This window comes from Caretta caretta, chromosome 5 (genome assembly GCF_965140235.1).
Source record: "Caretta caretta isolate rCarCar2 chromosome 5, rCarCar1.hap1, whole genome shotgun sequence".
NCBI lineage: Eukaryota > Metazoa > Chordata > Testudines > Cheloniidae > Caretta > Caretta caretta.
In genome coordinates, this window is record NC_134210.1 from 120112562 (window position 1) to 120125731 (window position 13170).

General features: G+C 44.7%; 1 pseudogene; it reads left to right on the top strand.

Annotated features, from left to right (window-relative positions):
* Positions 1 to 10395, top strand: part of LOC125637411 (signal peptide peptidase-like 2B) — a 147878-nt pseudogene extending 137483 nt beyond the window's left edge.
* Positions 10396 to 13170: the final 2775 nt, after the last annotated feature.

The following is a 13170-nucleotide window of genomic DNA, read 5'->3' on the forward strand; positions in this document are numbered from 1 at the left end:
GCTATGGGAGAGTGAATTGGATTCTATTTTGGATCATGTGTCAACAACCAGAACTGTTTTCAAGAGCACAATGTTCAAAGACAATGAGGTTGCACACATGTAACTGGTGGTGGAATTAGTGCAGTGTAAAAGATTTGTTCCAGAACATGAATCTATGCAAAGTTTGCCTGCATTTTTTTAGTTAGAATTGAAAATTCAGCCCAGTTTCCCATGGCTGTTAGGTTCACAAATCTTTTGAGAAAACCTGGTTTTGTGTTGACACCAGCAAAATGCTCAGATCCATATGGGTTTGAAATGAAGCCAGCAGACCACTGCCTGGTTTCTACTGACCTTCACTTTGACCTCAGAAACCAAAGAATCAAAGTGATATTCATGGAGTGTGAACCCACCTGGAGTTCAACAAAAGAAAATGTGTACACTGTCTTTGTGAACCAGCACAGGCCCCACCCTTGAGGGCACCTGAGTCATTGAACTCAGGGCTAAATTAACGTACCTTCATGCTGTTCAACACACTAACTTTATAGAATAGATGAAGGACCTGTGTATACTGTGGGGCAGCTACTTCAGGGTCCCTTGCTGTACAGTAATAATTCCTGCGGGGGGGTGGGGAAGGGTTGCAAAACAGCAGCTGATGAATTTTCCTGACAATAGCCTCTATACAGCATTGAGGGATACTCTCAAAAGTGCCCTTAATTCATAAGCATATGTAGAACTAAAATGATTTACAGCTGAGCTATACTGTAAACCAGAGCTGTGACGTTTCGGACAGCTACAAATAGAAGGACTGACTCAACAAGGGATCCTGAACTCAATGGTATTTTCGTGCTCTCAGCACTTCACAAGAGGAGGCAATGTAAAGCATACTGGCCATGAAGTTCCTTGCTGTGTTCTAGCTGCCAGTGCAAGCCGAGTCAGAAGCTGTTGCAGAAGATCTACAGAGCTGTGAACTCCGTTTCTGGCAGAAAAAACATAACCTACCTCTAAGCACAGTCACACTCCAGAGTCAATAAGTACACACAATGAATGAGACAAAGCATGAGATAAGTATTCAAGCTGTAAGTATATTGATAGACACACTCATGGTCATCTGTGTTGCTTAACTCCTGCAAGTCACTGCAGTATATAGTGCTGCAAACTCTCACAATATATGGTGATTTTTCCTAAAGTCCCAGCTCTTGGAGCCATGTGATGATGTAGGAATTTCAGCTTTCATTTGGAAAAACAAATAGTAGGTTTCTAGCCCTGAGGGATGCCAAGGAAAGTTTGAAGACATGAACCAACATGGAATCTGGCCTCTAGTTTTAAAAAAGTTCAAACTGTTTTTTTCATTGGACAGATTTTCTATGAAGCACTGCATTTGGGATCGAAGAAACGGAGGTGCAAAGACATTTAAAATGAGAGAAAGGCACCATGCTTAAAAACAGCCTGTCTCCAATTATTAGATTACCAACTCTCGCATTCACACACAGCTATTTAAGTCTAGTAGGCTGAGGCCACAACAGCTAAAGCAGGAGATAAAGTCAACAACAAGAGTGCTTGACTGGGACTCAGGATATGTCCGCACTTAAAATGCTACCATGGCAGAGTTGCAGCTGCATCGCAGTAGCGCATCACTGTAGACATTCACTAAAGCAATAGAAGGGGCTCTCCTGTCACTGTAGATAATCCACTGGCCCGAGAGGCAGTAGCTAGGTTGATGGTTGATTGACGCAGCGCTGGCTACACCAGGGGTTAGGGTTGGCTTAGTTACGTCTCGGGGAACGTAAGAGAGATGTAGCTATGACAATATACGTTTTCAGTGCACACCAGCCCGCAGACAACCTGCAATTCCCCATAAACTTCCTATGTGACATTGGTCAAATCACTTAGGGTGGGACCCACAAAGGGACTTAGGCGTCGCAATGCTCAGCATGACAGTAACTAACTTTTGGGGACCTAGAAAATCACAGGAACAACACTGAGATCCGTAACGCTCAAGGTAGGCACCCAGGCTCCCTACACAATGAATGGGGAGAGATGAGCACTTTACAATAGGATCCACAAATGCCAGCACCCTCAGCAGGGAGCCGCCTAAACTAGACAATGAGACATGCCAACAAGAGGGATATATCCTATGCCTACAGACTCTCTCTCTCTAGTCCAATGTCATTTCTCTGTGGATAAATACTTAAATAGTCATGGGGCAGATGGAGAGGGAGAGAGAGAGAGAGACTTTGTAGTCCAGGTTTTGATGCCCCCACTTGCAGGGGCAGGAGACCCAGAGTCTAGTCCCCCTGCCCCAATTATTCTTCCATTACCTATCTATAGTGGAAGTTCATCAGGCGGGATTGAAAGAGTCCGACACCAGAATATGCCAAAATTCAGTGGTTAGAGCACTCTTCTGAGAGGTGAGAGACCCCTGTTCAAATCCTCTCCCCCTGAGGAAAAGGGGATCTTAAACCTGGTTCTCCCACATCCAAGATGAATGCTCTAAGCACGGGGCTCAAAATTATCAGGAGGACATCATGGGCACTAACACCACCTCCTCCTCCCAAATTCAGAATGGGACCCAACCCCGGAGGTTGTCACTGAGTACACCTACCCGACTGTGCCCCATGTGCAACTTAGGCAGATGAATGCCCTGGTTCATTAATCAGTCTGGGGCTTAGATAAGAGACACATGTCTGGTCACCTAGAGTTAGGTAGCAGTGTGCATGCCCAGAGGCGGAAACTGAGAACTTTTATAGGTTCTGATTGAGATTAGGTGCCTGCAGGGCTTGGTGGCAGTTTTGTGGACTCCAGTGAAGCCTAAAAGCGGGATTTAGACCTCTAAGTACCTTTGTGAATCCCACCCTTAGTCTACCCTGAACCTCTGTTCCCATCTGTAAAATGGGGGGTAAAATTTCCCTACCTCACAGGTGTGTTGTGAGCCTAACACCTTCTGTGAGTGAAAGGTGCTCAGATATTGTGTGCTGAGGGCCATATGAGTACCCGGCAAGATAACGGAGATTGACTGACTGGTGGTTGCAGTGGTTGGAAACTTGGCAAAATAACCTAATGCTGTCAAGGCTGGAGAGGTTAAGTGGCATGCCCAAGATTACACAGCAAGTCAATGGAATGGAGAAGCTGGGAATGGCTGGGCTCTACCAGACTACAGTCTTCCCCGCCACACACACACACACTCTTTCATGCCTTTGTGTTGGGGCAGCACAGGGTTTAGTCTCGTGTTCCAATCATTCTTGCAATATTTATCTACCATGAACCAGCTTCAACAGGAGAGATTGAGGGAGCCCCACATCAGAATATCCCATAGCTCAGTGGTTAGAGCACTCCCCTGAGAGGTGGGTGACCTTGGACAAGTCATTTCATGTCTCTGTGCCTCAGTTTCCCCATGTGTAAAATAGTGATAAGATCTCCTTTATAAAGCACTTTGAGAAACAGAGCTGAAAAGTGCTATAGAAGAGCTAGATGTTATTACTTTATTTGACAAAAACAAGTTTTGGGGGGTTTAGTTGTTTTGTCTTTTAAACGTCTCTGTTACATACCAGAGGCAATGCAGCTATGCTGGTTTCTTTTCTACTCATGCATCCTCCACAAAATTGTTTACCAGATTCTGGTTGTAAAAAAATTTCATTACAGGTTCAGCTGTGTATGGCAAAAACGACCTCGCCTGATGTTTAGAGGCAAGGATTAATTTGATTTTTGGATGATCAGAACTGAGGGGGAGTTTGCAGCATTGGCAGTTGGAAAAATCATGTTTTCACTTCTAAAGGGAACCAATGTATTTATTTGTTTGTTTCATAGCACTGCACTCCCCTTTATTTCAAGAGTTCAAGGCATGAATTCTGTGTTTTGTCCTGTATTTTTACCTTCCATTTTGACATATCAGTTCAACAGTATTTCACAGAAACTGTCCTTTTATTTATGCTTTTACCATTCCTATATGTGGCAAAAGAGAGGCAGGGCTGGTATAGTAAAACATTCCTTTTAAACAAAAAGAACAAAAAAAAACCCTAAGCCCCATGGCAAATGGATAGTGGCAAAAATCTGTCAATGTTTTTACTGGATAAAGAATGCCATCTGGTGGAATAACACCACACCAGCTGTTCTGATCTGGGAGATGAATATGTGGGTTGAGGGAGACCTCTTTCTTAGGGAAAAACCAGCTTGTCTTCCTACTAGATAGATGCTTGATCAATCAGACACTGCTGACCTTGTCTGCCTTAAAAGCTAAATACAGAGCTGAAGAATGAATGCTGGCACATCAGTAGATTTTGAACCTTGACAGAACAGAAGCTTTATTTAATTTGATCAGCTCACACAAGAGATTTAAAATTGCCCTCAGCAAAGACACACTGGCATTCGCTCATAGATTTTTGAAGGCTAATGTTATTTATGGTGTATAAGCTAACTATATTTTATGTGTTCAAATGAAATGAAACAATCTCTTGTGACCAAATAAAGGATAAATATGAACACAATTGCCTTACCCTTGAATTAGCCTTCATGAGGCTCATTGCAAGTCTACTGGATTATTCACCAATAAAGAAACCTACCTCAAACTCCTGCTCCTTCTGAGAACTGAACAAACATGGTATCATTTAAAATAAAACAATTACTCTATACAGATTTCAATTTGACTCTACGGGTAATGGGTCTGTTTCCATCAAGCAGCTGTTTCACAAAAGTAGGTTACAGAATTGTAAAGAAAATATGTCCATCTTTTAATTGTTCTTCTTTGCCCTATAGAAAAGAGGGTATAAAATATACTCATCAAGAAATCCCCTGTGGCTTATCTCTCCCTCAGTTTCCCTCATATTGTGCAATTAAAGTAAGGTTTATTAACATATATGCTGAGATCTATTTTAAAACAAATCAAATGCAGCTTTGCATTCATGAAGATTCCTTTCCTCTTCTCTGTTGAAGGAAAGCAAAATAAGATTAGTTTTATTTGTTTCCCCACGCTGCCTGGAAGAAGGGAACAAAGACCTTTGCTGCTGTGATATTGTCATAAGCCTTATTTTCTACCTCGAAGGGGAAAAAAAAAAAACTTATGCTCTTAGGGCCTGCTCCTACTGAAGTTAATGGCAAAAATCTCCATTTACTTTTATAGTGAAGGATCAGCCCACCCAACCTTCAGAGCCTCAACCCTTAATTTCTCACCTGGTTCTTTGTCACATGGGCCAAATCCATCAAAGGTGCTAAATACTGGCAATATTCACTGATTTGAGCAGGAGTTGCGTGCACTCGGCCCCATAACATTCCACATTGAAATCAAAGGAGGGGGGGATAATGTTATAAGGATAGCCTTGCTGAGTTTCTCCCCGAAGATTCTGTTGAGGGGGCAGTGAACCCCATTTCTTCTGTTCCCTCACCCCCACCCCCAGGTCCTGAATCGTCTTCAAAAGCTTTCAAGTTAATGGAGCTGTGAAAATGTACACAGGCTGATAATCTGCACCTATGTTTTTCACTTAATCTTCTCTGCACTATTGAAGAGCAGTTATGGTCATTAGCATTTCTCATTTATATTGCAGTGGCACCCAGAGGGGATATTATAATCTATATAATATGATTCCAGGATTGTCACTCTGTCTGTCACTCTGAAGCCTAAACTGAAAATACCTAGAGAGTCAGTGTGAAGAGATGGGAATAGCTACAAGCCTGGCTGAGAGCTCATTTTGTTTAGAATATCACCAGGTTGAATGATCACTGGGATTTGCATCTGTTAGTATCCAATTTTAAGTTATCAGCTTGTCAGAAGTCCCAGCAGGCGCTGCTTCCTGGCCACCTACTACGACTGACTGAGTGGAACCCAATCCTCTGCCGCTCTGGATCCCTGGGGTGTTTGAAGCTCCTGAATGGAGTCCAGCCACTGCCCCAATGTCAGGGTCCCTAGGCACGTTCTTTGGGCACAGACCTTCTTCTATCTGGCACCCTCCTATGAGTGATGGAACCTGCTCTCCAGCCGCCTAGCCACTCTGGCGCAGTGCTGATCCCTCAAACTCCCCAGTACTGAGATGCATCCCTCTCTCAGAGCTCCACCCAAAAGGTGTGACACTTCTGGCTTACAGTTTAACTCTCTCAGGGGCATGCAGTAGTTGTGAAGCAGTCCACACACTCACCCACACAGAGGCGTTGCCCAGTCTAACATCTTTATGCTTGTTATATTTAATCATGTAAAGCACAGGACAGCACAGATCACACAAAACAATACAACATCCGAAATGCAATGTCCCTTACTAGCTCACCCTTCCCTTGGGAGTTCTTGGGGGATCTTGTGTGCTCTGTCAGGAAGGCAGGCAAGGCAGGGTCCTCCACCCTCCTTGCCTACCCTGCTCCTGCCACAGAAACCCTCATCTCAATCTGGTGCAAAATGGCTCTATTCCACAGGTAACCCGGTTAATCCCTTTATAGACACCTGCTGGGGTCACCTGCTTCTTTTGTTCTGACTTCTAGTAATTTTTCACTGCTCTCAACTCCCCCGCCCCCCTTACTCCCTTCAGACAAGAGCAGGAAGTGTTTCCTCTCAGCTAGAGCAAACCCATTGTCCCAATGTCTTTGACTATGAATTAAAGATTTGAGTGCTTATTGCTCACCATTGTCTCTGGCCTGGCAGAGACATGGCACAGCTCTGCTGACTTATGTGGAATCCACAGACATATAGGCTTCCCATGACACAGTAATTTCATGATACAGTTTCATAAAATCATTCACAACTTGGAAGCAGTACAGAGAGAACCCCCAATTTGCCACAGCCATTTTCAACTTTTTCAACCATTACATTTCCCTTATTCAAAATGACCATCTCCTATTACTGTCAATGGGCATGAAGTGAGCAAGAAGGCCACCACTTCCCTACAGTCTATCTGCATGCAGAAGTGAGGCTGCCTTTAATAAAGTTGGCTGCCACTTCCCTCGGTTTTCAAAATGGCTGCCACTCTATAGTTCTGGGCTAGGGACTGAACAGGACACAGGGGCTGTGAGGACAGAGCAGCAGAGACACTGCTGACTGGGAATAATGAGGGGGAGCAGGGTACTGCGGGGAGCAGGAGGCAGATTATGGCGTTGCAGGGGAATAGGGTACAGCGGTATGTGGGGGCAGGAGGAAGCTTGAGGGGGTACAGAGGACAATGAGGGCATGGGAGATGGAGGTGATTGGATGGCAACTCCCCAACCTGGGGGTAGTGCTGGGTAAGAGGTGTCCCTTCCGAGCAGCCAGGAGAAGGCAGTATCACAGTTGTTGCCAACTCTCATAAGCTGACGGCAAATCAAAGGATTTTGGTGCCTGAAGGAGGAACTGTCATGATAACACAAGAAGTTGCACTAATCCCACAACAGTGTATTATACAACTGTTCCTGTGTGTGTATCCACAGTCAGATCTGTTTACTTTTCTGACTAAAATGTGGTTGTTAGACTGGCTTTTAACTCCTGTTAGCGGAATGGGCTCGATTCTACCCTAGCTGGTGCATTAGCAATAGAATTGATACCTGTAGTTCAACACACAGAACCTCTATTTCTGTTGATGTGTAAGCCAAAAAGAACACAAAGTACCTCTCTGATCCCAGGCTGGGTTGACTGAGCAGGTCCTCATGCATCAGAATATAAACTACTGAGGGGGCGGGGCAGGGGAGGATGAAAATTCCCTTCTAGGCTGGTTCTTCCATAACTGTGCTTTATGTGGTTCTGTGCACTTCCTTGTGGAGCAGCTAGTGCTAGCCCCTGTCAGAAACAGGATACCGGACTTGACTAACCATGGTATGGCAAATCCTATGTCACAGGGAATAATTAGTGTGTCGTGCACTAGCATGTTTGTTAAAACAGAAGTAAACCTTTTGAGTGTGCTTAAAAGGACTGTGTGATGAGGATTAAAGAAGCAAAAAACCAAGAGCAGGAAGTATGCAGTGCTGTAGCCTTGTTGGTCCCAGGATGTTAGAGAGACAAGGTGGGTGAGGTAATATCTGTTATTGGCCCAACTTCTGTTGGTGAGGGAGACAAGCTTTTGAGCACTTTTCCCAGACCCGAAGGAGATCTCCACGTAAGCTCAAAAGCTTGTCTGCCTCACCAACAGAAGTTGGGCCAATAACAGATATTACCTGACCTGCCTTGTCTGTGTAGGAGCCGAAAGTGTCAATCCAACACCATTACATATCTCCTTCCTCGAAGTATAGGGAGAGCAAGTATGCTTTGACAAGCTTTAGGCATCTATGCATACTCTGTGAGCCATTGTCTGCAGGAACTATGGGGTAAAGTGCATCCCCATGGACACACAAATGCCTCATCTACACATAGTTTTTGTACTGATATAACTAGGTCAGTTAGGAGGGGTGATTTTTTGTTTAGTTAGATCAGTACATTTAAAGCACTACACATTTCTAATGTAGACAAGGCCTAAGTAGCAGTCCCTGTGCTTCCTCAAGAACTGTGATTATCCCTGGCCTTTGTGCACAAGTTGTTGGGTGGCCCCAAACTCTTCTCCCCCAGCCCTCCCCACAAGAATAGCCCAGTTGCTAGATTTTGAGATGGAGGAAAGTGTCTCTATTCTTTGGTGAAAAGTCCAAATGGAAAAATGAAAGGGGACCCAGGAGTCAGCTCTGGGTATTTCCTATCTCTGTGAGGCCATGTTGCATGAGGCCTCCTGTCTCCATGGAGACGAATCTGTGATGTGCAAGGTATTGTCTCCAATAGCCATGGAAAGGGTCACTGTGTGATGTGCAAGGAGGAAAAGGTAATGCCTGGCGGGAAGGGTGGTGCAACCTATCTTCATGGGAAAGGAAGAAGCAGAGAGAAAAGAATTTGTTGTGAGGCTTGGCCCCTCCAGGAGAACAGTAAAGGAAAGTGGGGGGCAGCACCAGAGGATTTCAGCTCAGAGTGGGTGCACTTGCCACGTGAGCTGAGACAGGCCCCTCTGCTGCCGCTTCAAGACTATACTGACTCTGCCTTCTGTTCTCCACATTCCCACCTGGCCCCTCGGGCATTCAGAAAGTTGGTCCCAGCAGTGATGTGGGGCAACTGCAGCCTCTCTGAGAAAGGGAGACTGGCCCAGCTGCACAGGGCCCAGGGTTTACTGGTATTCGTAAGAGAGAGACTAGACTCTTTCTTCACAGGAGGCAGCAGTAGGAGCTGTCAGTGCCCAGAGATTGCAGCTATTGCACCAACACTGACCCCATTCAACCATTGCCCTTGCATGCCAGTCATTGCCATCCCCATGGCTGTGCTCCATGACTCTGATATGCTGGATATCAGGGGCAAGAAATTCAGTGAGCCCCCACTCAGGGCTGCCATGTACCTCCCCACGAGGCCCACCCAAGACTACAGCATGGCAATCCTTGTCATCTCGGCAGTGGGCACCATCATGATTGGTGGCTACTGGGCAGGGCTTGCGATGGCAGCAAAACCTCAGCACACAGAGCACCAGGATGAAGAGGACGAGGAATGCAGTGACAAAGCAGCTGACTGCACTCTCACCATGATCTGTGTTACCATGGTAACATCCTCCTCGCTGCTACGCCTTCTCTATTGCTTCCACAATCGCTTTGTGTGTGTTGTGATTGGGATATTCTACTGCATTTTCTCCAAAGCTCTCTGCAGTTGCCTCTCTCCTTTCGTGAGAATGCAGGATCCACTTGCCCTGTTTACATAAGAGCATACAAGTTTGGATGTTGCTTCTGAAAGTACCTTGCAGCTCCATCACTCTGCTTTGGTGGGTTTTCTGAAATGAGGACTGGTGGGCATGGATCCTAGAAGATGCTCTAGGTGTGGCCCACTGCCTCTTCATGATCAAATCCATTCACGTGCCTGCTATGAAGAATTGCACCTTTTATGTATTGGCTTTTCTGGTGGCTGATGTGCTTTACATATTCATCTCTCCTTTCCTAGCCCAATCTAGGGGGAGTATTATGGAGGCAGCAGCTCTCCGCCCCTCAGACTCTTCCATAAATGAAAAGATTCCTTTGATACTGAAGGTTCTGAAATTAAACTCCTCTCCATTGGATCTCTGTGGCAAGGCATGCAAGATCCTAGGATTAGGGGATATCCTCATTCCAGGCTTCCTTGTAACATAATGCCACAAATTTGATATTCAGGTCTATTATGTGGCTTGCACTATAGCTTATGGCACTGGTCTTCTAGGAACCTTTGCTGTCAGGGCATTGCTACAGATAGGCCAGCCAGCTCTACTGTACTTGGTGCCCCTTATGCTTATCACTAGCCTTTTTGTTGCTTTTTGGCACCAGGAGCTCACATTATTCTGGACAAGTCGTGGCTTTGAGAAGAACCTACCTTATCTCCCTTTGGAGAAGGCTCCTGCCAGCTATCCACAGCTCTCAAATAATTCTACGCACCAACATCTCAACAAGAGAGAGAGCAAGAAAAGACCAATCCCATACTCAGCTGAAAAAGACAACAGAAATGAATGATTACAAAGTGAACACAAGTGAGCTCAGTTCCATGCCGTATACAGAAGAACCAACCAGCCAAACTGGGGGTGACCATGTGCAAGAAATCTTCTGAGCAGAAAAGAGCAAACTGAACTAGATAATGCAACTCACTGGATTTGATCATATGATCACAAACTTAAAGTCCCTCATCATGTGTGTGAAATAGAGGATGTTTTAAAAGGTTTCTCATCTGTGATGGTCAGTGATCATTTTAGTGACCATTGCCTTCTTGTTTTCTATGTCATTTTTCCAGGTTTTAACTAAGGCAGCAAGCTGAGAAGGAAATTACAGAAGCCCTAGCACTATCAGAAGCAAGCAGGGTGATTACTAGTACCCCCAACCCCACCCGCACTGCCACAAAAGGGTCTGTGCTCCCCCCCCACCCCAAAATTGAAGGATTCCACAACTGTGGCTTTCTTGGGTTCCAACAATCAGCCATTGGTGCCTTAGGGAACAATAGGGGAAAAGTGACAAAATCCCAACCCTTGCAATCATGTTACCTTTTCATAGCTAGCTACATCAGGCAAAAGGCCAAGAAACTTGCTAAAAGTAAACAGACCTGAGGTTCTCCTTTACATTTATCAGCCCTCAAAATTAGGGAGGGATATTGTGGCCATAGATTTCACAGTCCCCAAAGGCAAGTTCAGCTTGTGTTGGCCTGGTTTGGTTATCTGCTACCTTTGTTTACTGGGTTCACCTACTAGTCACATGGTCGCAGTTGTTTCTGCCTTCCCTGTGAGATAGGCAACCGGAACTTCTTCCTGCAATCTGGCTCACATAGTCATCCAAGCCCTAGAGGCACCTCTTAAGGTCTACTTAGTATCTGGCAGAAAGTCAACCAGGTGAAGGAAGTCTTCAGATGAGTGGAGTTGGACCTCCTCCAAGATCTAACACCCCCCCCCCGGAGTGATGTTGCCCTTCTCCAATGGGCAGGTTAGTTGGCAGAAGGAAATGAGTGGTTGAGATTGTGATTGCGGCCTATGGACTCACCTGCTCTCAAGAGGGGCTAAGCTCATTTCCAAAAAAATACCCTTTTAGTGCAAAGAGTTGGGAAGAGCCCATTTAGCACTGATCTAGGAGTTGCCCTAAACAGTCCCTTCCTGAAATCCAACTGCAAACAGCAGAAAAACCAGGAAAGGGATCTGTGTCAATGACAGGCAGCTCTCGCTGCATCCCTGCCTTCCCCACCAGTGTAGAGCCCTCCCCCATCCAGTAGCCGCTAACATGCCTGCATCCCTGGTGAGCTGATCAATACATTCTGAATAGCTACAGCCCCTTTTTAGGAATTATCTTCCCTGTATCTCTCTTGGAGCCTCTCCAGGAAGTGTGTTTAAATTAGCTGACCTGAACTAAAAGTGTCTCACCTCTTCCTTCATTGAGGATTTGCCCATAATGCCAGCAGAGGAGCCTCCAGGTACGTTTTAGGTATACAGTCTTCTGTGCCGAGAAAAAGAAGTCGGACAGAGTATAGGTTTCCTCAGGAGGAATCTATGTGTGGACAACAACAGTTGTCTCCTGAGCTTACAACCTTAGAATCATCTTCGGGTCCTATTTTTGCAGGCTGCAAAGCAAAATTTAAGGAATGCACAAATGTGTGCAAAGTTCGTCCTCCTTTTACACAGCTCTAGTCACCATATCCAACAGTTACGAGGCCAATACATGAAACCAATGCAACAGCCAGCCCCCAAAAGGTGGTTTTTAAAATGACATTAGAGACCGTTCAAAATACTTCCTCTCCAGAGTTTTACATCTTAAGTTTTTATTTCCCATTTATGATATTCTCTCCACTATAGGTTGAGCTTCCTTTAAAACAAGGAAGCAAAAAAGCCTCAGGTGTCAAGCGTGAAGTGAATACATTGAAGAACCAGACTAACTTATAATAGCAATCACATTTCTAAAATTATGCAAAAGTGGAGGGAAAGTCTCCACAATGATATGATCAAAAATCATATCAGAGAACAAATGTCTCAAGCTGTTATAGTAGCGGAAATACTGGGCTGAAAACCAATGTACCCAGACCTAAAAGACAATCCCAAACAAGTAAAATAAACAAATGATTACTAACTAATTATGTCATTTATGTTTATTGAAGGACTACTTGGTTTTGGATTTCTAAAGACTCCTGATCTCAGATGCATTTACCCTACATTGTCATTTTTTATCATATCTTTTTAGAATTTGATTGCAGTTCTTTAGAACTCTTAGCACTTTTGCTCAGTGTGGCATGACAATTACAGACACTGGAGAACTCAGAGAGGCTTCCTACCCTCAGATATACATGAGAGGAGAGGGTGAAGTCTGATCAGAAAACTCCTTTAATTGTATAAAAGAGCAAGAGATTTTGCAGGCAACAACTCCTCTCCCCATTACTCCCAGTTTCCCTCAAACTACCAGGGCAGTGGGGAGTGGGGGAGTGTGAATCTCTCTCTCTCACATGCTCATACACAGAGATAGGCTACTGAGATATACAGCTCTGGATGCTAATTCTAGTTGGCTTATTTATTAAGGGAAAACTTTAATATAGCCCAGCAATTAGGAATTGATGAACAAGTGATGTGTAGATTGATTAGCTGTCCTTAGACTCCTTCTCCTCTTTACCATTAATAAGGTCTGATGGATGGTTATTTTTTTAAAGTTGTTTACTACAAAGAGACCAGAACTTGATAGACAGTATGGAGCTATCAGTAAAAGCTTGAAATAGTTTACTGGAGGGAAGTGTTTCAACAAAGAGCTCAAAGGAGGAACCAAGCTGCT